Here is a 22314-nt window from a genome sequence, read left to right on the forward strand (position 1 = left end):
CTGGCATTTATATGGCACTTTAAACTTACTATTTTTTTAAAAGATTTTATTGATTTGAAAGAGAGAGAGAGCATGAGCAGCAGGCAGAAGGAGAAAGAGGCTCCCCACTGAGCAGGGAGCCCCATGCGGGGCTCGACCCCAGGACCCCGGGATCATGATCTGAGCCGAAGGCAGACAGTTAACCCACTGAGCCACCCAGGCGCCCTTGCAGTTTAAACTTTTAAAAGTATTCTCACTTGCATTACCCCCCCAGCCTATATAATGGATAATCTAACACTATCAGCAATTTTTCTAATGGCATGGATCACTGTTACATGAGGTCATCAGCGAAAGTTACGGCATCCAAAACCATTTATGCACATTAAGTGAGTGCTAAGCAACCATTTATGCTGCTTCTGTAGTCCCATGATCGTCCGGACTGCTCTCGTTTCTACTGCTCTATATTCAGTGTTCTAGATAGGGAGTGTTCTAGATAGGGACCATGCAGAGGTTTACTTGACAATAAAAAGATTACTTTTTCCAGAAGGCTGAGAAACGGCTGGAACACAATACTGTGATACTCATGGTCCTTTTATAGCAGCCAACGATTTCTTCCAATAAAATGGTTAATAAAATGTGGTCAACGGAGTTACTATTGCATTCATGCGGGGACAATATAAAGTTTGCTGACTCAGAGTCTGGAAAGCATGGATCCAAGCACAATGGTTTTTCTGTCCACTGGGAGGTTAGGTGGATTGATCTGTTTTGTATCTGTTTACTTATGGATTTATTTGCGTTTCTTAGACAAGTAAATGGTTCTTTAACTCTAGAATTCTTACAGTAGGTCCACGACTGTGCGGATCTGGTTCTCCTGCTATCAGTCCTGGGGAGCTCTGATATTCCAGCCAGTGCTGAGTCACGAAGCAGCTTGCTGTGGTGTGGCTGAGCATAAGAACCTGTCCCTGCCCTGCACCCTCCATGCCTAGGTGGGCTGATAATAAAGTAATCATTAAATTCTATCTGCCGTGACGTGCTATGGTGCCCCTTTTAATTGTCATCTAGCATCTTGTAAACACTTCAGTTGGTAACTTCTACTTCCGGCCTCTCACTGTGTTGCTCTTGTCAATAAGAAAGAACTGTCAATTATCCCTCTGCCATGACTTCGGAAGACTGTGGCTAAGGGTCCCAGCCACCACCTCACCCACACTTCCAATTAAGTGCCTCCCTGCCTGGAATGTTCCTTTGCTACAAAGGAGCAATTTTTTCACCACATATATATCACGTCTGCATCCTTTTTAGCTCACAGCCAAGACCTTCTCAAAGCCTGTGCTGCTTGCAGTTCCAAACCCCCATGTTCTGTGACTCTTGCTGAAACTCAGGAGCTAGTGCGGTGTTGTAGGAAGAACAAAACGTCTGGAGATACTCGAAAACTCTGTGTGCCTCTCCCATTTATTAATAAAGGTAGCAGACCCACCTTGCAGGGTTGGTATGAGAATCCAACGAGAATACATGTCAAGAAGTTGCAATAGTGCCCCGTGCACAGGAGACATTCAATAGACGGTAGCAGGTAAGCTTCATTATTCACACATGAGCTCAAGTCACTTTTATCCAAAGCACTGTTAGGAAATCCACTTGCATAAGTGTGCCTCAACTAGGCTGAGTGCAAGAAATCAGCAGTCCTAAATAGCATCCTGAACAGCCCCTTATGTACTGGTGTGTGTGTGCGTGTGTGTGTGCGTGTGTGTGCATGTGTGTGTGTGCGCGTGTGTGCGTGTGTGTGTGTGCGCGTGTGTGTGGATTATTTACAAACTTGAGACAGTGAGAGAATCTCTCAGGAGCAGCACTAATTACACCCGTTTCAGAATCGCAGAGTCAGGTGGCCCACCTATCTTGTCATAACCATCTTTAATGGTGGCCTCGGAAAATATTATTCGCACTGCTTTCCAGAAACGCGATTGAGTTATGGCACACGAGCACGTGTGCAGGGAACAGATTCAAGAAAGGGAACCTGAGAGGCCCGGAAAGAGAAAGAGCAGAAGAGTTCTGAATTCTAATCATGAGAATGAGTGCGACTAAAATAAAATCAACAACAGAAAGCAGGGGGGCAGGGGTGCTAAAGGGTTGGCGAGGGTTAGAAAAACAGAGTGGAAGTCAATAGAGCAAAGCTGCAGGGAAAAATCAGAAGCAAATAAACGTAAGCGTGTTTCCCTTCCTGCCTGCGTTAGACACTGATTCTGAGCGAGCACACGCTTCCAGAGAGCTGGTGCATTCGTCGGCTTTTCCTCAGGTAGCACGACCATGCGTGAGCGGATCGCAGGGTCATGGCACTGACCCAGGACCACGAGAGAAGGCGGCTCCGGGACAGGAACGGTGCTCAGAGGCAAAGCCAGGCAGTCGGGTGCCCTGTCTGCTTTATTTCAGACTGTAAGTTCGGCACTTAGCGTATCAAGAGTAAAAGTACCTATTGAGCCAATATTTGCTGAACGAGTAAATAAGTAAGTTTATGAATCAACGATGCAACAGAAATATGAAAAACGGAGCGCTGCATGAGAAAAGGCCAAACTCGTTATTTTGTGCTGTGATAATGAGCAGCTTTCTGAGCTCTTCCAAGATCATGCAGATGTTCATAATCTTGTTTCAAGATACGTTTATACAGTGTGAGGTGGGGCTGTGGTCAGTATGCTATTTTGGGGAAAGGCGGTAGTGAGACTAATGGCACACACACCACTGGGAGATCTGAGAGTGGGCAGGGGTCGTGTTCTCAAGGCCGACCTGTTTATTGCTGGTGATAAAGATGGAGCGAGGCTTCCCCACGGTCCCTCTGCTTCCGGATCCCAGCACAGCCTTAACCTAATAAGAATCCAGAGGACTGCTGACAGTCTTGGAACAAAGTGTTGGAAGAGTTTAATGAGTAATCCATCAAGATCGCCTTTCCCAGTAAGGACACGCCAGATGGCTCCCCCACATTACGCTTCTCAGCAAAATAATCACTAATTAATCTTGTACATGTGTTATTCGCGTCACTCACACAGCTAAATAAAGTTCAACAACAAACCTACATAAAATTCCATTTTGTTTTTCTTTTCGATAGTCCAGCCACGAACAAACTGGGAAATAAAAACCCATCTCCAAACAACTGTCACTGTGTGAACAGCGTCGCGTGGCTTTGTCAAGGTTGACGGATTCACCCCATTACCTCACCCCAAGCCCAGGAGCGACAGAATTATCAAAATCCTTTAAAAGCAAAGAGAATTCTGCATAACATAATTTACTTTTGAATCACAACTACTTGAGAAAGTTAATAGGATGAAAAGCATACCATAAAATAGGCTTGTGGTGTTCAGTGCTAGATTTCTAGACTCAGTTCTATACCTACAACATATTTTCAAAACTCCATAACATTTTCCTTATCCTGAGGTCCAATTCTTGGCAGTCTCAACCCCTCCCAAATACAGTCCAGAATTTTGAAGGGATGGAAAAATGCCTCTGAGTCAAGAAAATAATAATAATGAAAAAATCTCATTAAATTATGTTTTTATTCCTATCATACAGTATTTATTTTTATTTTCTGTGTATATATTAGCAAATGGGACTGTTTCATTATTAGCACATGGCATCCTTGATGTGGTTAAATACGATTAGTGTGTGGAGAGAAATATTTTAGAAGGAAATCCATTCAAAACAGAAAAAAAATGACAGCTGGTGATATGATATGAGGGAGAGAAAAAGCTAAAAAGCCGACAGACAGAGGTAAGTTACTACACAGTAAAACAACAGGCATTCATCGGGATGACCCTGTGTCATAAAGATGTCGTTGAGCTCAAGACTCTCTGTTTAAGAAGACAGGGAAGTGGTCACTTTAGAAGTACTTCAAAATACTCTAACTTTTTTTTTTTTTTAGAATTGGCACTTGAAAAGGTAAGATTAGTCATGTGGAAAAAATCAAATATGCAGCACATTTTATCCTCCAAGGCCAATAAAAATAAACTATTACTATATTTAGGAATTTCTGAGGTAAGTCCATCTTCGCAATGGTTAGGAGTTAATGAAGGAAGTAAGTATCTGGGCTTTCATCTTTTTTTTTTCTTTTCTTCTTTAAAGCGCCATTTCCAAGTAGAAAAATCAGGTGCCGCTTGCTTTTTAGCAATCACAATCAGGACGCAGAAGTGAGTAACATGGCGATAGAGAATAGATAAGATAAAATAGGTTCTATTTGGAAGAAATAAAAACAGGCATAGTTTACATCAATTTTGGAGAACACACTAGGTAATTAAGACAAGTAAATAATATTTCCAAACAAAGGAGCAGCGTACAGAGGCGAAGGGGCCAGGCTGTGTAAGCCAGCTGCCTAGGTTCAAATCCTGACTCCCTCACTTGCTGGCTGTGTGATTAGGCAACAGACTCCCTCACTTGCTGGCTGTGTGATTCGGCAACAGAATCACACTTGCACTCCCTGGGCCTCAGGGTTCTCATCCGCAAAATGACGATAATAAAACACTGATGTCAAAGTTCTGCTGTGAGGTTCAACTGAGATAATGTGTGCAGGGTGCTTAAAATAAGGCCCTCGACATGGAAGTGCTCCAAAACTTAAGTTATTATCAGTTAGTTGATACTTACAAAAGGACCCTCTCAGTGGCACTTAGTCTAGTTTAGTCCAGTGCTAAGGCAACGAGGTCACGCACAACACTTACAGCTCAACATCTTTTAAGTTCTCCAGGTGGTCAGACTGGGGGTCTTTTGTGTGCAGATGATGAGTCTGCTCTGGACTGAGGTCCCACCTGACGCCAGTTAGAACGGCAAAAATTAACAAGTCAGGAAACAACCAGTGTTGGGAGGATATGGAGAAAGGGGATCCCTCTTACACTGTCGGTGGGAATGCAAGTTGGTACAGCCACTCTGGAAAACAGTGTGGAGGTCCCTCAAAAAGTTAAACATAGAGCTACCCTATGATGCAGCAATTGCACTACTGGGTATTTACCCCAAAGATACAGACGTAGTGAAGAGAAGGGCCATATGCACCCCAATGTTCATCGCAGCATTGTCCACAATAGCCAAACTGTGGAAGGAACCGAGATGTCCTTCAACAGTTGACCGGATTAAGAAGATGTGGTCCATATATACAATGGAACATAACTCAGCCATCAGAAAGGATGAATACCAACCATTTACATCGACATGGATGGAACTGGAGGAGATAATGCTAAGTGAAATAAGTCAAGCAGAGGAAGACAATTATCATATGGTTTCACTTCTATGTGGAACATAAGAAATAGTAGGGAGGACATCAGGAGAAGGAAGGGGAAAAATGAAGTGGGGGGAAAACAGAGGGGGAGAGGAACCACGAGAGACAATGGACTCCCAGAAACAGACTGAGGGTTTCAGAGGAGAGGGGGGCAGTGGGATGGGTTAGCCCGGTGATGGGTATTAAGGAGGGCACGTATTGCGTGGTGCACTGGGTGTTATATGCAAACAATGAAGCATGGAACATTACATCAAAAACTAATGATGTACTATATGGTGACTAACATAACATAATAATAAAAAAAGAATCCACGCTGGTATATATTTCCATTGTTTCTTAGACAGCAAAGAACACTACCCCAAATCCCAAAGATTTGGTACCATAGTGATAGAGAAAGATTTCCAAAGGTAATATCTTCTGCACACCGGGTTTACAATCAAAACCTGACAACACCGGAAATCACTGGGAAAGCTCCTGGCTCAGGAGAGAGGTGGGCAGGACTGACTGATGAGGACACAGTGAGCTGACAGTACTGAGAAATAATGGTGACAGAGGGATCCCAGGGACAGTACCCACAAGACAGAGGAATTCTTAGGGAAGCATACTAGCTCAGTACTCAAAAAAAAAAAAAAAATCCATTAAGAAAAAACAATTGGCACCATCATAAATCAGTAGCCCTTATCAGACACACAGAGAATGGTCTAGTTGCCTAATATCAGCAGGTGTGACACCTGAAGAAATTATTTAAATATGAAGAGCAATGCCAAAGTAAATAAATTTTAAAAAGACACCTATGCAATACTGCTGTGGAGAAAGGGTTAAGATCTATGTCATGTAAGGGGCTCCTGGGCGGCTCAGTGGGCTAAGCTTCTGACTCTTGATTTGGGCTCAGGTCATGATCACAGGGACATGAGATCGAGCCCCAGATCAGGCTCTGTGCTTACTGCAGAGTCTGCTTGAGATTCTCCCTCTCCCTCTGCCACTCCTCTCTCTCTCTCTCAAATAAATAAATAAACTCTTCAAAAAATCTATGTTCTATAATAACTACACGATATCAGGATGTTCATTTCACAGACAGTATATCCCCCCATATAACTGGCAGTTCCATCGTTGTACAGAATGAACTGCATCGTAACAAGACTGTTATATTTCTGTGTGTGATAGGTGCATAGAATGGTATTCAGATGAGAGAAAATCACTTTGAGTTCATCCAAGAACGGTGCAAGGGAACGGTAACAATCACAAGTGCCAAGGCAGTAATAAATTATCATGGAAAGCAACATTCCCTCTAAAATTCAGCATGCATTCTGCAAAATTTCCACCAGTTAGCTGGCTGAATGAGTTGGAAGGAAAGTGGGGCATGGAGTTAACCCCCTGGACAGATGGGGTTTCCATACCATGTGCTGCTTCAAACCAGCAACAGCACGTGCTAGTCAACAAGCACACACGCGTATCAAGGAGACACACGCTCCACTGCAGGTCATGGGATTTGAATTCTGATCCTAACTAGTTCTATGACTGCATATGTTGAGTAAATCATCTCATTTTTCTGGACCTTGGAGTCGGCATCCATAAAAGCAGGGCTGGATCGCCAAACGTTTTCCAACTCTGGTTCTATGGTGTGCAACCAACCTTCACACTGGAAGTCACAGCAAAAATTCTGCCACCCTTCTTTCGCCTCTTTGTGTCAAAGGGAAATTGATTTTTGTACGTTCTGCAGATAATCTTGCCATGTCCATGGCCAATACTCCAAAAATAAAAAAATGTACATTATAAAATACACCACTTCATTTGAATTTCAGTTGCTTCAAACTCAATCCTCATGATGAGCTAGGGCTGTTATGGTAAAGAATTTTGTGTGCACAGAGCAAAAGTCATACTGATTCCAAATAAATAGGAACTGCCTTGATGTGTGTGTTCTATTTATATATGTTCTAAAGCTAGTTGTAAAAATGCAGGCATGATATGGGAATTACCAGTAACTCACTCCACACAACAAAATGCCATGAATGAATTTGGTCTGAAAACCAAATGTCAATCCTAAAGATTAAGCAACATTCTTAAAAAAAAAAATCACCATTCATTAATGTATTTAAACCATGATTAAGTAGAAGACTAATTTCAAAGCTATAGCCTTGATCATACAAATAGTCATAGTTATTATAAAATTTCTAAACAAAACCAGATGTAATTTCCTTTAATATGTATTTTGTAGAAATGAATGCTTCCACTGGGGGAGAAGTTTGGGACATCAGAACTGATGTCTGAAAACTTAGATCACGGTTATCACTTGGCGTCCTTTTTATTTTTATTTTATTTTATTTTGTATTAAAATAAATGGTATTAAATGTATTAAAATAAATGCTAGGCATGGGGGAGGGGCTGAACTCACAACCCCGAGATCAAGATCTGAGTGCAGATCAAGAGTCCAACGCTCAACCAACTGAGCCACCCAGGCGCCCCACCTGGTGTCCCTTTTTAAAATAAAAATGCCACTTTACATAAATACATGTACTTATCAGTTTCATTTTCTTATGTTTGTGTCTACGTGTTGGTTTATGTGTGTACTGGAAACCAATACCTGGAAATAAGCACCTTTGGGAATACCTGAATTCTAAGGTACATGCCCAGAGCTAATCAATAGAGATGGCCCTTTGCAAGGATCAAAGTTGGGAAACCAAAGGGGGTAAATTAATTAAATGAGATGCATTCATTAAAATAATTGTTCTTTTTCCTGTCTCAAAACAGCACAACTGTCCATCAAGAATCTGATTTTAATTTTAAATGCCACAAAAAATCCTAACTATTGCAGAGCGGCGAGAATAAGGCATGAATACAGATGAGGTAATTAAAGGGTTAACACCCTTGGCAAAAAAGTCTCTATTTTCGTACAGTAAGTCAGAACTTAAACACCAGATGTTTTTAAAGGATTAAAATCAAATCTAAAAATATATGGCTTCATGAGTTTCTGCTAATAAAGTGTGTAGACAGCTCTACTGCCAGAATTCAAATCAAGAAATTCTAGATGCTGTGTAGTCATGAATAATAAGGAATGCCTGAACCTCAGTGGGTTTGTAATCTTTGTGGACAACACTTCCGTACTTGCACCTGCTGGAGAGGGCACAGCAGTTTATGGGGCAACAGTCAGAGCACAGACTTTGAGCACTTTGTCTGGCTTCACTGCATGTTAGACATCGTCTAGTTTCGAATATTTGAATTTTTAAAATTTTCACTGTCATAAACACCAAAGTGATAAACATTCTTAGAACACAGTCATTGCACATATCTCTAGCTCCACTTCTCCCCTGAATTCCTACATTGTGTTTCCAAGAGTCTGTGTGACATCTCCACTCGAATACATCCTGCATTTGTCATGACAAAACCGAACGGTTGAATTTCATCTCAGACCTGCTCTTCTTGCAGTCTTTCCCGTATCAGATGTCCGTGATTTTCACTCAAATTCTCAAGCCAGAACACTCGAATTGTTTTTGATGTCTGTCTTTCCCTCACTTATCACATCCAGTCCAGGAGCACATTCTGATCATTGTTCCTTACAAACCCAGAATCGACAGTCCCTCCACCACCATCAGTCACTGAGATAACGTTCAGACTAGTTTCCATTCATGCCCTGCTCTTGGCCACATTGATTATTTTAAAATGTAAATCCAGCAATTCTACTTCCAGGTATTTATCTGAAGAAACCACCACCACCACCACCACCACCACCACCAGAAAACCACTTTCAAATAGACATATGCACCCCTATGTTCATAGCAGCATTATTTACAACAGCCACGATATGGAAACAATCCAAGTGTCCATCAAAGAAATCAGGAAAGAAAATGTGATTTCTCTCTCTCTCTCTCTCTCACACACACACAATGGAACAAAAAAGTAAGCGATCTTGCCATGTGTGATAACACGGGTGGACCTAGAGGATATTACATGAAGTGAAATTAAGTCAGCCAGACAAAGACAAATACCAAATGATTCCACTTATGTGTGGAGCCTAAAAAACAAAACAAATGGACAAACAAGCCAAAATAGAAACAGACTCATAGATACAGAGAACAAAGTGATGGTTACCAGAGAAGAGGGGGTTGGAGGATGGACGGAATTGGTGAAGGGGATTAGGAAGTTCAATCTTCCAGTTATAAAATGAATACAATACAGGGATACAGATTCACTGTATCTGTATATATTATATACTGCATCTATATATATACACTCTAACTATATTCACCATAGAGAATATAGTCAATTGTAACACCTTTGGTGACAGATGGTCACTTGACTTACTGTGGTGAGCATTTCCTAATGTATATAAATACTGAATCACTGTGTTATACCCCTGAAATTAATACAATATTGTATGTCCATTATTCTTCAATTAAAAATATAAATCAGATCATGTCATTCGTAGTAAAATCTTACAATAAGTTTTCATATTTCTTAGAATAGAGCTCAAATTCCTTGACTTGGCCTTGGAAAATCCTACATGATCTGGCCACCAGTTACTTCTCTGTCTTCCTCCCCTATTACCCACCCCTTCACATATCCTGCTCTAGCATACAGACCTCCTTGCTGTACCTCCAACATACCAGGCATGTGCCTGCCTCTAGGCTTTGCATTTCCTGTTTTCTCTGCCTGGAATGCCAGCATTCTTCCTCCAGAGAGCTAAACATCCCACTTCCTTCCATCAGCTAGTAAAAATTAGGATTCACTCCCTACATATCCTTTTACTACTTTGTCTTCTCTTCATAGCACTCATCACCACTTACCATATGAAACATTTATCTATTTATTATTAATCTTTTCCAACGAAAACGTAAGCTCCGTGTGAGCTGGAACTTTTTTTTAGTTGTTTTTCATTTGTTTATTTACTTCTTTGATTTTCTATCTTATCAGTGCCTTAATTTTCTGCAATACTACAAGCAACTAAAAAATGTATCAGCAAAAATGGACACATGAATCCTATATTATTTCATAGAACAAATTCTTAGAAATAATATAATGGAGTCAAAAGTTACAGATATTTTTAAAGCATTACTATACACTACAAACTTAATTTCTAAAAATGTATATAATTTAAATTCTCACCAGGAGGTTATAAATGTATTGGTTTCCCTGTAAACTTGTGAACCTCTTGGCATTAGGATTTATTTCCTCATTCTTCATTTGCTGGAATAAATGGTGTCTTGCTTTAGTTTGAATTAATTTGAGTTGTACTACATATTGAATTTTAGCTAAAATTAACAGCTTTATTATACCTAGCATGAGTGAAAGAAAAATACATGCAGAGTTACCAGTGCAGGCTTTGAGAAAGGCTGGGTTAGACTAGGCATGGAAGAGTATTAGATTTGTGGGAAGAATGCTGTCCTTCAATTTCTCTCCAATTTTCCTGAAAATGCTTTCCTTTCTAATTCTTCATTTTTGATTTGTTCCCTACACTTATCTTACATAATTACTTAAATTATAGTCCCTGCGTATTTCCTTTAAATTTTTCTCTACTACTGATTCATACCAGGCTTTGGCAATTTATTCCATGAGTCTTCATTTCTTCATCCATCCATCCTTTCATCCACCCATCCATCCATCCATTTTACTATCCATCTAACAGATAATTATTCACTTTCTGCTTGGTTTCATTCCACGGATATAAAAGAGAATATAACATTCTCTCTGTTTCTATCTTCAAAACTCACAATGCAGTAGAATAATTATGCTTAAAACAGCAAACAATGACTTCTGGTTTCAAATGAGATGATAAAGAGCTTAGAAGAGATCACTTCCATCCTCACAACAAGGAAAGCTGAACAAGCTAAAAATCAACTTTTCCTGGAGCAATTTTGACAACGAAGGTTGTAGGACAAACCTCCACCTAAAAATCTGCAGAGACAGGCTCTGAGACACAGCCCAGACGTCCTTACTTAGAGCATCGATTCAACTTTTCTTTCCCTTAGTGATAAACCTAACAAAATAGATACAGGATCTGTGTGGGAAAAAAATAAGAAAACACTGACAAAAGAAATCAAATAAATTTTTTAAATGGAGACATATTTCATGTTCATGGACTGGAACACTCACTATTTTTAAGGTACCATTTGTTTCAATTTGATGCACAGATTCATGGCAATCCCAAGCAAAATCCCAGCAAGCTGTTTTGTAGATACCGATAGAATGTATGATATGTTGGCTAACTGAATTTGAATAATAAAAAGAAGGATTCCAGAGTTCATATGGAAAGGCAAAAGACCCATAATAACCAACATGGCACTAAAGAATAAAAACGAAGTTGGAAGATTCACAGTATATGACTTCAAGATTTACTTTAAAGCTATAGTAATAAAGATAGTACAGTATTGGTGAAAGAACAGACAAACAGATGACCAGAACAGAATACAGAGCCCAGAAATAGACCCAGGCAATTGATCTTAGACAAAGGTGCAAAGGGTATTTAATAGGAAAAAAGGATACTTTTTTCCCAGCATTATTTTTTCTCTTACATAACCAATTGTTGTGTAAAAAGAAACCCAATGAACCTAGACACAGACGTTATCACTGATGACGTACAGCTCACCGTAAAGTGACCTCCCCCACCTCATACTGTTCTTTGGAAAGAAGTTACTGAATGTAGCCCAAACTTAAAAGAGTAAGGAGTCATGCTTCACCTCATTCAGGATAAAATATATACATAAATTATTTGGCATTTCTTGGCAGGGGAAGCTTTGTTTATACACCCCTTATTTATGTATCCAATCATTCATTTATATCAGCATGAACCTATGGATGTAGTTTTTATACTTTAAGATATAATCCAATGCTACTTAATTTATTTTGTTGCAAAACCTGTTCCGTCTCTGGCCATTGGGAACTCTTTCATTTGGCTCCCGTGTCCCTTTGGCATCCACCCACTAGTATGTGTACCCTTAAGTGCATATTACTAACTGAAAGGATCCAGTGTAAAAAGGTTACAGACTCTACGACTCCGTTCATATGACATTCTGGAAAAGGCAAAACAATAGGGATGGTAAATGGAGCAATCGTTGTCTGATGTGATGAAAATGACATTTTATCTCTGTGGTTTTCCTCCCCCAAACCTAAAATCCCGGTCTAATCATGCAGAACAAAACAAAAGAAAAGAAAAAACAAAACATCAAACAAACTCCAATTCAGGGACAGTTTATACAACGCCTGACCATTACTCAAAACTGTCAAGGTCATAAGAAACAGGAGAGTCTGAGAGATTCTCATGATCTAGAGATGGTTACCAAGACATGACAACTAAAGGTAATGTGATAACCTGGATGGGATCCTGGGCCAGAAGAAGGACATTAGTTAAAAAGGAAAGAAAATCCGAATAAAATATAGACTTTAGTTGATCATGTATCAATATTGGTTCATTAGTTGTGACAAATGTGTCATACCAGTGGAAGGCATTAATCACAAGGGAACCGGGACTGGAAGAAAGGGCAGACAACAATCAATGGAATTTCATTCAATAATGTGGGAGAGTTTAAATTGTTTTCAAGCTCCCTGAATAAAGGCAATAGAAAAAGAGATGAAAGACAATTGGACACCTCCCCGAAGGGCTTCCGGGCTGGCTGTCTTCTAATCTATGTTCCACAGTATTGGCCTTTGATCTTCTAAAGAACAAACTCTTAACCCTGTATTTGTTCTAAGGATCAAAGATAATGCCGCTAAAGTTATTTAACATAGTATTTGTAACTATGGAGAAACAAACAAATGTGGCTATTGTTTTGTTACTTTGCAACTGAAATCTATTCAAAGGTTCCAAGGTCTCCCCATCACCCAGCGCATTCCTTAATGATGTCCTTGGGACAAGTTTCATCCCTCCTCTACAGGAAACTTGCTCCTTAGCTCCTCCTGCCCCAGCCCTGCCTTTACACTACGTTCACTCATTCTCGCAGTTAAACTAGATGACCTGGAGCAGGCTGGTTCTCGCCTCTGCGCCTTTACTCTAGAATTTATTACATCGAGAAAAGCCTCCTTGCTTACCTTTACCAGCTAAAATTAGATGCAATTCCCAAAGTCCACTCAAATAGAGGCTTCCCTTACGAAGGCCTTTCTAATTCCCCCACGAGTGGGCCTTCCCTCCACTGAGCTCCCAATGCCTGATATCTTTTATTGTAACTAATTGTGCTCTGGTCTTCGTCTTTCCTATTATTTCATAAGGATCCTGAAGGATAGGCACTCTGCTTAAACTTTTTGTTTCCCTGGTCATGCACTTTACACCTGCTACCTGTGGAATACATCATTTGTATTGAAAATAAAGTAAGGGAAAGTGAGTTTAACTTTAAAAACTATTTATTTTTGAGTATTTCTTTGATATTTATAACAAATGCCCACTTCGCTCTGATAATAAATATGATTAAAGCTTGCATTTCAGGGGCTGATATATTGCTTTTAAAAGACTAAATTAAAAATCAATGTCTTGATTGAAGCCACACATCTAATAGTTGCTCTAAGAATAAATAAGAAGAAAGTATGTAATCTGTATGAAAGGGTTTTCAACTTGTTATTTTGTATCTAAAAATCACAGTGCTGGGGCGCCCGGGTGGCACAGCAGTTAAGCATCTGCCTTCGGCTCAGGGTGTTATCCCAGCGTTGTCGGATCGAGCCCCACATCAGGCTCCTCCGCTATGAGCCTGCTTCTTCCTCTCCCACTCCCCCTGCTTGTGTTCCCTCTCTCGCTGGCTGTCTCTGTCTCTGTCAAATAAATAAATAAAATCTTTAAAAAAATAAAAATAAAAAAAATAAAAATCACAGTGCTTAAGAAACCTTGAGAATTTATTAAGTTTTGAAAACAACAGAGGATAGAAAAACTTCAAATATCATCTTCTCTGTTTTTAATTAATACCTAGTGTGAGCACAAAAGTTATTTCAACCCACCAGTCCATATTTTACATTAGAGTACATGGCTACATACATTTGGAATAGAAAATGGCTAAACTCAATTTATTTTCCTTCCAGAAATCTTTGACCCTAACTTTTAAAAATCAAGTAAAAAACTCAGGAGACTAATGGCATTTGAGGTGAGACTCCTGGAACTTGCGGCCTTACCCATCCCTCCAGCAATGACATAAATGGGCCAGTCCCTTAATTTTGCCCACAGGAAGCGATTCTGCATTCCCTAACAGTGAACTGAAAATGCAGTTTTAGAAGAAAGGAACTGAAACAAATTCTGAATGTGAAAACTTTATAAAAGCAACACAGCTTGAGACTTAACTATGCTAAATAATGCAAATATATTTTATTCACATGAAAAAATGTTAGTAAAGACTTCAGTCTAATTACAAAAATGTCTGACTGGAATGGTCTATGAAGTGAGGTTATGAATAAAGATATGTTGAATGGTAGAATCCATTTTAATCATATTAATTCTTTAGCATGTTCAGAATTTGAATTTGATTAAGATAAATTTTGAAATTGGGAGAAAAGAGACAAAAGCTACAAATAACAAATGGTTGCTTCCAGAAATGTTTATTTTTTCCAGAAATTTGCATTAAATAATTAATAATAGAACTTATTACTTGAATTTAGTTTTTATTGATTAAAATCGTGGAAGTAGTAAAAATAGTAAAATAAGGCATATGTAAATACAGCCAACTTTAATAAGAAGAGAACAAAGTTGGTTAAAAATAGTATCAATGATATTAAAATATCACCTTTTTAAAAATTAACAAGTATGCATTGGCAGGGAAACATACTGTATCGGAGAAATAAAGGCTTCACAGTAATATTTGTTTCCCTTTTTAATCTTCTCTACCACCTCCTCCTTTCTTTGAGATAATACAACAGCAACATCAGCGTGCGGCCCAGGTCAGACGTATGGATGAACACCACCATCATTCTGTCGCCTTAGAGCAAAAGAATCTATTCCAAGTCAGGAGCTCGTTTCAGCTTTCAGTAGAAATTTACTGTTATTAATAAGCTATCACCTCACATCGGTCAGATGGCTAAAATCAAAAACACAAAAACAAATGTTGGGGAGGATGTGGAAAAAAGGAACCCTCTTGCACTGTTGGTGGGAATGCAGCCACTGTGGCAAACAATACGGAGGTTCCTCAAAAAGCTAAATGTAAACCCTACAACCCAACGATCACACTATTGGGTACCCAACCGTGAAATATGAAAACACTAATTCAAAGGGATACATGAACCACTGTTCACAGCAGCATTATTTACCACGGCCAAGATATGGAAGCAGCCCAAGTGTCCATCAATAGATGAAGGATAAAGAAGATGTGGGGTGTGTGTGTGTGTGTGTGTGTGTGTGCGTGTGTGTAATTAAGTCATGAAAAAGAATGAAATCTAAAAAAAAAAAGAATGAAATCTTGCCATTTGCAATAACGTGGATGGAACTAGAGGGCATTCTGCTAAGTGAAATAAGTCAGTCGGAGAAAGACAATGATCACATGATGTCACTCGTATGTGGAATTTAAGAAACAAAACAAATGAGTGAAGGAAAGAGAGAGAGTGAAAGAGAGAGAGAGAAACCAAGCAACAGACCCTGAACTCTAGAGAACACACCATTGGTCACCAGAGGGGAGCTGGACGGGGGATGGGGAAACAGGTGATGGGAATTAAAGAGCGCACTTGCCGTGATGAGCACTGAGGAATGTACAGAACTGCTGAATCACTATATTGTACGCCCGGAACTAATATAACGCTGTATGTTAACTAGACTGGAATTAAAATTAAAAATGTAATAAAAAAGAGTCAATCGGATGCACTTTAGTGAAGTCACAGGAGTGCCATCTCTTCTATGCAGAAATCAGCATTCCAATTTAAAGGGTGCAAACATTTTTTGCTGTTATTATGCTCACATTTATTTTCACTTACTTTGAATGAAAACTGCTGTTCCAACAACCGAGGTGCCCAAACATACCAGACACAGACCAGGAATTTGGCGAGTGCCACGCTACCTACTGGCACGCGCTATCTAACTTTAAATTTGAAGGGTTCCTTGTGATGACAGGACGCGAAGAAGTCGCTAGCTCCCTGTGCTCTGTCTTCTGAACCAAAAGCTTTACTCATTCTGCTCAGAAAGGTTGCAATGACTTCCTACCACAAAAGTGCTGCACCTTCCCCTCGCTCTCAGTCTTCTCTCTTTAACAAGCCACTGATGAATCTCTTCCTGAGACCCTCTGTTTGATGCCCTCTACTTTGCTGTCTTTCCCACCAGCTCCCGAACTCTTCTCTGCCGTTGTCCTCCCAAACTTTACAGTGAGGAAGTCTCCTGAAAATCTGTCTTTGCTAAGGCTCCCCTTTGCCTTTACTCTTTTTATATGCTTTCTTCTTTGGCAAGTTCATCTAATTTCAAAGCTTTGATTTCCAAATGTACAGGTCATTCATTCATTTATTCAACACATGGGAAAAGTACCAAAGAAAGGTGCCAGCACTTTCTTTAAGAAGTGTGTAGTCTATTTAATAGGCAAAATAGGCAGATAAAAGGGCACTCAACCACACCATGTAATAAGAATTTCAATGAGGTAAGCGCAGTCTTCTAGAAACACACTAGAAAGACATCCAATCCAATCTTGGGAGGCCAGGAAAGTTTTCTAAAGGAGTTAACACATAACTTAAATCCTAAATAAAGACAGGAGCTATGAAGCAAAGAGGAGGCTGCAAGCAAAGAAAACAGCACGTGGAAACGCTTGTGACCCAGAGGATAGCGTCATTTAACAAAGAGCCAGCAATCTGGCTGCGAGGCGCGCTGTGAGGCAGGGAGTTCTGGGCTGCAGACGCAGCGGCAAACAGCCACACCCAAACAGGTTTCACAGTCAAGCTAAAACGTTTGGACTTTATCCCATGGGCAATGGGGGAATCTATTAGGGTTATGAAATCGCCAAAGAGACATGCTCAGATGGAGTTTTAGAAAGGTCATTTTAGACAGGTGACATGAATATATGGGTGTGGGAGAAAGAAGAAGGGCTATGAGTTAGAAGACTGTGGTTGTTCCCAGTGAGATGAGACTGTGGTTGGAGTAAGGTGCGGAGACCTTCTTTTTTTCCCCTCATTGAGGCATTTTATTTGCACATATGTATTGTATCCTAGGATTTTCCCTCCTGTGTGTTTTTGTCCTTGCTTCCTCATGGTCCATGATGCCAGGTGAGGTTGTTAGTCCAATGAAACCAAACTGGCAAGATAGAAGCAGATTGTTCTGCCATTTTTCTAGATCTCTGAGTTGTAAATCAAATCTGGGGCTGATCACTCCATACTTGCTTAACCTGCCTATGGGTTCACAACAATTTTCCCAGCTCTATGATCATCAACGATCTCAAATTCACCAATGTAACCACGTTTCATCATCACAGTTGAAACTGGACGATGACCTTGGAGCATGGCCTAATAAGAACCTGGCATTTGCCTCTCTTTTCGGCATTGTGAATGACCTTGAGAGCATTTGCCAAGACATTCACGTGGCCCATCATGGCAGCAGGGAAAGATGGCAGAAAGAGCAGTGGAAAGATATTTAAAAGGAGAAGTCTACACAGATTTGGGGATAAAACGATGAAGTCAATTTTGATTTGTTGAGTAAATGAAATGCCTGTTAAAGCTCCAAGTGAAAAATCTCTACAAGATAGTTGGATCTATAGACCAGGAACTCGGAAGGAATTCTAGATGAGTATTCACACCAGTCGTGAATAAAATAAAGAAGTACGTGGCCTGAAGAGAGCCAATAAATGAGAAAGCCGTGTTTGGGTCTCAAAAACCCTGACAGTAAAAAGGCAAGTAGAGAAATCTGTGAAGAATACTAAGTTGGACTGTGAGAAAATTTTAGCTGAAACCAGAGGATGGCGTAGGAAGACATGAACGAATGAAAAATGCTACATGAGGTCAGATTAAGGACAGAGAAATGATCACTGAATTTTGTAATGAAGAATATTAACTGGCTGTACTAAATAAAGTTTCAGATTATAAATGGAGGACGCAAGCAAGATATCAGTGAATTGAGAGAGGAATTATAGAGATAAGGATTAGAGACAGAAAGTACAACTGCGTTTGTAAAACTAAGAGAGAGGACAGTGGCTAGGATAGACCACCTATCAATACAGGAGTGTTTTGTGGTGGAAAACCATGGTGGAGAATAAACTGGTAACTATACGGTAGTTCAGCACAGACAAGAGGAGTAGGAACCCTGAGGTGCTACAAAAGGTCAGGGTAGTAAGGACAGGAAGCCTGACCCAGATGGGAAAGGATGCGAGGATGGCCGTAGACACTGTCATGGTTTTGTGAGGCACAAAGAGTCAGAACGTGGACAAATTTCCTCTTTGATTTATATTTTCTCTAAGAAGTTATGGTCTGACGCTGAGGGTGACAGAGAATGTGTCTGTCAGGAGACTTCAGGAAAATGAGGGCACTGAATAATCTCCCCCCCTGCATAGGAGCTATGACCAGGAAAACACGATTGCCAGGAGACCCTGAAGGCCTGACTGGAGTTGGAAACTGTGACATCTTGGGGGCAATGATCTAGAGCATTGAGTAACTTCTCTATAATGTGTGCACAATTTCAGGTAGAGACAGGAACATAGTGAGACTGACCAGGGATTAGACGCTGTCAGTGGATTACTGGACGGACAAGCTGAGGGAAAATTGGAAGCATTTGTGCGGTTGAAGTGGCTGACTGTTTTGCTGTTGGTATAATGATTCCTCAGATGGCTGTCTTGCCTGTGAGAGGGGCCGTATGGGTATACTGATCAGCACTGCAGGACCAGCACATTTTGCATGTATGTAATTATTAAATGCATGAATGACCCTATCTGCAAGCCTGGTTTCTGTATTATGACAGCATCACATCACAGGGAGAAGTCTGGGTTTCTACCTTCCTCATTACTCATAGAATATAACATTCCACAGAAGCCCTGTTTAAAACGATGGGAGACTTTTGCATCATTTGTATGATATAATCTAAGCCATAGCTACACTTCTGCCCCACTCTATTTTTAAACTGTCTACATCCCTGTCAATTTGTGTGCACCTTTTCCTGTGAGATGGTGTGCCTAAAATCCATTGTTTGCTCAAACGTCTCCGTACTAGTTACAGAGGTATTCCCAACCTCACAGCCTTATTTAACTTTCAGTGGCAGCCCCTGGAAGACCTGTCCTCAAGTGAGTGAATACGCAATGCGTGTGAACATCTGACAGAATCTGCAGGCAGGTGGACAAAGAGCAGAGGCATGAGAAGGAGTTACATGAGGTCCTCCATCTCAGCAATGCCAGCGAGGAGGGGCCCCCAGCTGCCAGACACTCATACCCAACTCTCTGCTCTTATTTCTCTTGTAAGAGGCTGGATGGAACAGTTGGGGTGTGGTTAAAGGCAGGGTAAGGCCCTGGATTTAAAAGTCTTTCATACTTTCAATAATTTTTTCCTGTTTGTGGTACTGCATCAGGGACCAAAAGCTTACTAGGCTACCATTGCCCATATGTTAGTAAATTAGGCCTATTTATCATATTTGGGGGCCCAGATGGGAGCCGGAAAACATTAATAAAATTTAGGGTTCATGTTTATATAAAGGCAACAACGCAATGGTAATTTACCTATTTGTACAGGGACAGGATATTCTCCTTCCTGATGGCCGATCATCGTTTACCAGATTGAGCAGAAATGTCTCAGAAGAGCAATTCAGGGCTTTGCAAGCCCAACCACCCAACACCTTCACCTTATCTCCTGCTATTGGCCAACATAAAAGTGTCATTCCAGAAAAGCTGACCTACTTTCTCTCCCTATACTATAGGAAAAGAAATGTCTACAACAGCTACTTTTCTAAGCTGGAAGCAAGTGGTCCGACCTTGAATCATGTTAGAAAAGATAGGATATCTGCAGGGTGTCAGGATACTTTCCAATGGCTTTACATTTATTGAAAAATTGTCAGGAAAAAAAAATCAAAGCATAACCTAAAGCAGTTATTTCACTTAATATAATATCATTTCAGGCTACAGATAAATGTTCAAATGATAAATTTGTCTTTTTATGATTTTTATGAGACTCTATTATCCTTGCTATGCCTTTACTAGGGTTTTCCAGTGTGCTATAATATTTCAGCCAATAAATCATGTTTTGTTTCTAATAGGAGCTACTATTTGCTCATAAAACTCATTTTTTCCATGGAAGCAAACTCCTTAGGCTGTTTCAGAACATTAGAGCTGTGGTTGGATAATATCTATCCTTGACTTGACTTAGAGAAAAATATATTATTTGAAACCTATGAATTGATAACCCTGGGAAGTTTCACTTTCTGTTTGAGAACTGAACACTCAGGATGTCATGGAGGGTCATGGGAACCTATGGTTTTCCACTTCGAGGTGAACCTCCAACTAGAGTGTGAACCATGAATTCTGAAATATGAAAGATAAAAGATAAAAACAGCCTATTTATTACATTACTATTCTCTTTGTTAAAAATATTCAATTCAATAATATTTAAATGCCCACTATGTGCCAGAGGGCGAAGACAAAATGCAAACCTTCTACTCACACACCTCACATTCTAGTGACTATGTGCCCCAGACCCTGTGAAATGTCCTGAAGTCAGACCGTCATGTCACAGTGGAGCCACAGTCCAGGCCTGTCAGCAGGGGTGGTGTTATGTCAACACGCCCTTGAAAGAGGTCAGTCCTCAAACATATCCTTAGAGGAGGTCAGTCCTGGAGTCAGATATGAGAATTCAGAAACTGCGGCCAACAGTAAGATGAAGGAAACTGTACCCTAGGAATCAATTAAGCCCAGACGCTGGGCCTGAATATGCCTGAAACATTCTCAATGTCAGGGATGCTGGCCACTGTCCTTAGATGTGAAGAGGGCAACAAGAAAACAGCTTCTAAAGGACGCACAGACAGATCTGGACTGAGAAGGGGTAACAGTTACTCTCTGTGATGTATTTTCCTTCTACTCACTGTGGGGCTCAAAGACATCTTGAGAAAAGTGAGTTTGGGAGATGGAAGTGGAAGTCCGTGAAGAGGTACAGGCTTCCCAGCACCCAGGTCGGAGTGGTGCCCTGGGCTGGGGTCAAAGTGACGGGAGCAGACGGTCATTGTTCTGGAGCACTACCATCTCTGAAGGGCAGTGAGGCTCTGGCAAGGAGGAGGGCCCCACAAGTAGGTGGGGGGAAGGGACATGAGACACCTCAGGAGCGGCCCAGGAAAACTACCGGATATGGGGAGGGGAAGACATGGAGTGGGACTAGCTCCAAAAACAAAGCCAGTGAGAGCTCACACCTTCAAAGACTGGGAAGATATGCTAGAATTTAACTGTGGCTATCTGAGTGCTTTTTATGAATGCTTCTTATTCTCCACCTTATATTTCCCAGATTACCTACAGTGGGTTTATAATGGTTTTTATAAATAAAAACGTGTTAAGAAAAATGGGTCAAATCAAAACCACACGAATATACCACCTTATGCCAGTTAGAATGGCAAAAATTGACAAGGCAAGAAACAACAATTGCTGGAGAGGGTGTGGAGAAAGGGGATCCCTCCTACATTGTTGGTGAGAATGCAAGTTGGTACAGCCACTCTGGAAAACAGTGTGGAGGTCCCTTAAAAAGTTAAAAATTGAGCTACCCTATGACCCAGCCATTGCACTACTGGGTATTTACCCCAAAGATACAGACGTAGTGAAGAGAAGGGCCATATGAACCCCAATGTTCATAGCAGCATTGTCCACAATAGCTAAATCGTGGAAAGAACTGAGATGCCCGTCAACAGATGACTGGATTAAGAAGTTGTGGTCCATATATACAATGGAATATTACTCAGCTATCAGAAAGAACGAGTTCTCAACATTTGCTACAACATGGACGGCACTGGAGGAGATAATGCTAAGTGAAATAAGTCAAGCAGAGAAAGACAATTATCATACGATTTCTCTCATCTATGGAACATAAGAACTAGGATGATCGGTAGGGGAAGAAAGGGATAAAGAAAGGGGGGGTAATCAGAAGGGGGAATGAAGCATGAGAGACTATGGACTCTGAGAAACAAACTGAGGACCTCAGAGGGGAGGGGGTGGGGGAATGGGATAGACCGGTGATGGGTAGTAAGGAGGGCACGTATTGCATGGTGCACTGGG

At 40.6% G+C, this 22314-nt stretch overlaps 1 protein-coding gene and 1 pseudogene across 3 annotated transcripts in view; both read right to left on the minus strand.

The window, feature by feature from the left end:
- RGS7 (regulator of G protein signaling 7) overlaps nucleotides 1-22314 on the minus strand; it is a 580289-nt gene that overhangs the window by 106894 nt on the left and 451081 nt on the right. The gene's annotated exons all lie outside the window — the stretch shown is intronic.
- LOC113246868 (40S ribosomal protein S15a-like) lies at nucleotides 17180-17676 on the minus strand (annotated as a pseudogene).

This window comes from Ursus arctos, unplaced genomic scaffold, assembly GCF_023065955.2.
Source record: "Ursus arctos isolate Adak ecotype North America unplaced genomic scaffold, UrsArc2.0 scaffold_2, whole genome shotgun sequence".
In the NCBI taxonomy this organism is placed as follows: Eukaryota; Metazoa; Chordata; class Mammalia; order Carnivora; family Ursidae; genus Ursus; species Ursus arctos.